The 4,384-nt window shown below is 38.7% G+C and overlaps 1 non-coding gene across 1 annotated transcript; it reads left to right on the top strand.

Annotated features, from left to right (window-relative positions):
- Positions 1–203: 203 nt before the first annotated feature.
- Positions 204–311, top strand: LOC130978590 (small nucleolar RNA R71). Its single transcript, XR_009086212.1, has one exon. It is a non-coding gene; the product is annotated as a small nucleolar RNA R71 (small nucleolar RNA).
- The last annotated feature ends 4,073 nt before the right edge of the window (positions 312–4,384 follow it).

Below are 4,384 nucleotides of genomic sequence, written 5' to 3'. Positions count from 1 at the left end.
CCTTTCTTCTGACTAGTCCCATTGTTCACAGGATTTCTTTCAGAAGTGTACATGAATTGGTTATTTGCAACCATTTCAATCAGTTCTTGAGCTTCAGTAGGCGTCTTCTTCAGATGAAGAGATCCTCCTGCAGAGCTATCCAAGGACATCTTAGATAGTTCAGAGAGACCATCATAGAAAATACCTATGATGCTCCATTCAGAAAGCATGTCAGAAGGACATTTTCTGATTAATTGTTTGTATCTTTCCCAAGCTTCATAGAGGGATTCTCCATCCTTTTGTCTAAAGGTTTGGACTTCCACTCTAAGCTTACTCCATCTTTGTGGTGGAAAGAATTTTGCCAAGAAGGCATTGACTAGCTTTTCCCATGAGTCCAGGCTTTCTTTAGGTTGAGAGTCCAACCATATTCTAGCTCTGTCTCTTACAGCAAAGGGAATAGCATCAGTCTATAGACTTCAGGGTTAACCCCATTAGTCTTGACTGTGTCACAGATTTGCAAGAATTCAGCTAAAAACTGATGAGGATCTTCCATTGGAAGTCCATGGAACTTGCAATTCTGTTGCATTAGAGAAACTAATTGAGGCTTAAGCTCAAAGTTGTTTGCTCCAATGGCAGGGATAGAGATGCTTCTCCCATAAAAATCAGGAGTAGGTGCAGTAAAGTCACCCAGCACCTCCCTTGCATTGTTTGCATTGTTGTTGTTTTCTGCTGCCATGTTTTCTTCCTTGAAGAATTCGGTCAGGTCCTCTAAAGAGAGTTGTGCTTTGGCTTCTCTTAGCTTTCTCTTCAGAGTCCTTTCGGGTTCAGGATCAGCTTCAACAAGAATGCCTTTGTCCTTGCTCCTGCTCATATGAAAGAGAAGGGAACAAGAAAATGTGGTATCCTCTATGTCACAGTATAGAGATTCCTTTAAGTGTCAGAGGAAAAGAGAAATAGAAAGAAGAAGGAGAAGATAAATTCGAACTTTAGTTAGATAAGGTTCGAATTGTGCATTGAGAAGGAGTGGCACTCCATAAATAGAAGGATGTGAGAAGGAGGGAAGAAGATTTTCGAAAATTAATTAAAATACTTTGAAAACATTTTTGAAAAACATCAATTGATTTTCGAAAATCAAAGTGGAAAAGAAACCAAGTGATTTTTGAAAAAGATTTTGAAATTAGAAATTAAAAAGATTTGATTGAAAACTGTTTTGAAAAAGATGTGGTTAAAAAGATTTAATTGAAAAGTTATGAGTTTAAAAAAAAAAAAAATGTGATTGAGAAGATATGATTTGAAAACATTTTTAAAAGATATGATTTGAAAACCATTTGAAAAGATATGATTTTAAAAATGAATGACTTGCCTAACAAGAAAAGATATGATTTGAAACATTCAAACCTTTCTCAACAGAAAAGGTAACAATCTTGTGATGTTCAATCAAATCATTAATTGTTAGTAAGTATCTTTTAAAAAGGAAAGAAATTGATTTTGAAAACATTTGATTGAAAAGATTTGATTTGAAAAAGATTTGATTTTGAAAAACTAAAAAAAAAATTTGATTTTGAAAACAAAATCTTCCCCCTGCACCATCCTGGCGTTAAACGCCCAGAATGGTATACATTCTGGCGTTTAACGCCCAAAATGCTACCTCTTTGGGCGTTAAACGCCCAACCAGGTACCCTGGCTGGCGTTTAAACGCCAGTCTGCCTTCTTCACTGGGCATTTTTGAATGCTCAGCTTTTTCTGTATAATTCCTCTGCAGCATGTTTTGAATCTTCAATTCTTTGTATCATTGACTTGAAAGGACACAAATTAAAAATATTTTTGGATTTTTTTGATAATCAAAATGCAAAAGGAATCAATTAACAATGCATGCAAGACACCAAACTTAGCAGTTTGTGTACTACTGACACTAACAACATGAAAATGCATATGAGACACACAAAATACTTCAAGTCAATAGAATTCAAAGATCAAAACAAAGAAATATATGCATGGATTCGAAAAATATAACAAAAACATGCATTTGACACTAAACTTAAGATGAGACTCTAGACTCAAACAAGAAATATTTTTGGGATTTTATGGTTTTGCAAATTTTTTTGTATTTTTCGAAAATTAAGTGAAAAAAAAAGTATCAAAATTCTTAATGAGAATTCCAGGAATCAGTGCAATGCTAGTCTAAGGCTCCGGTCCAGGAATTAGACATGGCTTCACAGCCAGCCAAGCTTTCAAAGAAAGCTTCGGTCCAAAACACTAGACATGACCAAGGTCAGCCAAGCCTTAGCAAATCACTGCTCCAACAGCAAGATTGATACGAAATCAACAAGCTCTTGTGGTGATAAGTTGAAACCTCGGTCCAATCAGATTAGACATGGCTTCTCAGCCAGCCAGATTTCAACAAATCATCATGAAACTCTAGAATTCACCTTCAAGAATTTCGAAAAAAAATACCTAATCTAAGCAACAAGATGAACCGTCAGTTGTCCAGCCTAAACAATCCCGGGCAATAACACCAAAAATTTGATGTTGTTGCCGGATCTTGGCTCTGATGTTACCAAAAGCTTGCTCAAAACATGAACAATCCCCGGCAACGGCGCCAAAAACTTGGTCGGCGAAATTGTGATCACTACACTTTTTCACAACTCTCATAATCCCTGGTAATGGCTCCAAAAACTTGGTGCGCTTAATACCATGGCATTACACAACTTCGCACAACTAACCAGCAAGTGCACTGGGTCGTCCAAGTAATAAAACCTTACGTGAGTAAGGGTCGATCCCACGGAGATTGTTAGTAATGAAGCAAGCTATGGTCATCTTGTAAATCTTAGTCAGGCAAACTCAGATATATATGGTGATGAACGAAAATAACATAGAAGATAAAGATAGTGATACTTATGTATATCATTGGTGTATGAGCTTCAGACAAGTGTATGAAGATGCCTTCCCTTCCGTCTCTCTGCTTTCCTACAGCCTTCATCCAATCCTTTCTTACTCCCTTCCATGGCAAGCTCGTATAGGGTCTCACTGTTGTCAGCAGCTACCTCCCATCCTCTCAGTGAAAGCGATTGCATATGTCCTGTCACGGCATAGCGGAATTCATCTGTCGGTTCTCAATCAGGCGCGGAATAGAATCCAGTGATTCTTTTGCGTTATCACTAACGCCCCCGCCCTCAGGGTTTGAAGCACGTCACAGTCATTCAGTCATTGAATCCTACTCAGAACACCACAGACAAGGTTAGACCTTCCGGATTCTCTTGAATGCTGCCATCAGGTCCTGCCTATACCACGAAGACTCCGAAGAATCCAAGAGATATTCACTAAGCCTCGAATGCTTGTAGAACAAGAATGGTTGTCAGTCACCTTGTTCATAGGTGAGAGTGGTGATGGGCGTCAATCATCACCATCATCATGTTGAAGAACAAGTGATATCTTGGTAAAAGAACAAGCGGAATTGAATGGAAGAACAATAGTAATTGCATTAATACTCGAGGTACAGCAGAGCTCCACACCCTTAATCTATGGTGTGTAGAAACTCCACCGTTGAAAATACATAAGAACAGGGTCTAGGCATGGCCGAATGGCCAGCCTCCCAGAGGTCTAAGATAGCATAAAACAAAGATAGCTACCAAAGTCTCCATAGCTACCAAAGTCTCGATACAAATACAATAGTAAAAGGTCCTACTTATAGATAACTAGTAGCCTAGGTGTACAAAGATGAGTAAATGACATAAAAATCCACTTCCGGGCCCACTTGGTGTGTGCTTGGGCTGAGCAATCAAGGAAATTCGTGTAGAGAACTTTTCTGGAGTTAAACGCCAGCTCCCATGCCAGTTTGGGCGTTTAACTCCAACTTTTATTCCTGTTCCGGCGTTTAACGCTGGAATTCCTGAGGCCGGATTGCTTTGCGGGTTTGGGCCATCAAATCTTGGACAAAGTATGGACTATTATATATTGCTGGAAAGCCCTGGATGTCTACTTTCCAACGCCGTTGAGAGCGCGCCAATTGGGCTTCTGTAGCTCCAGAAAATCCACTTCGAGTGCAGGGAGGTCAGAATCCAACAGCATCTGCAGTCCTTTTTGGTCTCTGAATCAGATTTTTGCTCAGGTCCCTCAATTTCAGCCAGAAAATACCTGAAATCACAGAAAAACACACAAACTCATAGTAAAGTCCAGAAAAGTGAATTTTAAATAAAAACTAATAAAAATGTACTAAAATCTAACTAAAAGATATCAAAAACATACTAAAAACAATGCCAAAAAGTATACAAATTATCCGCTCATCATGACCCTAACCCTCAACCACTATACCAACCACCATATAAACCATATATAGAACCACCCCAATTTCAACCCAATTACTCCCATGAACCACCACCTCAATATACACCATCTCCTTATCATT

This window comes from Arachis stenosperma, chromosome 4, assembly GCF_014773155.1.
Source record: "Arachis stenosperma cultivar V10309 chromosome 4, arast.V10309.gnm1.PFL2, whole genome shotgun sequence".
NCBI classification, from domain to species: domain Eukaryota; kingdom Viridiplantae; phylum Streptophyta; class Magnoliopsida; order Fabales; family Fabaceae; genus Arachis; species Arachis stenosperma.
This window is presented reverse-complemented; position numbering and strand designations above follow the sequence as displayed.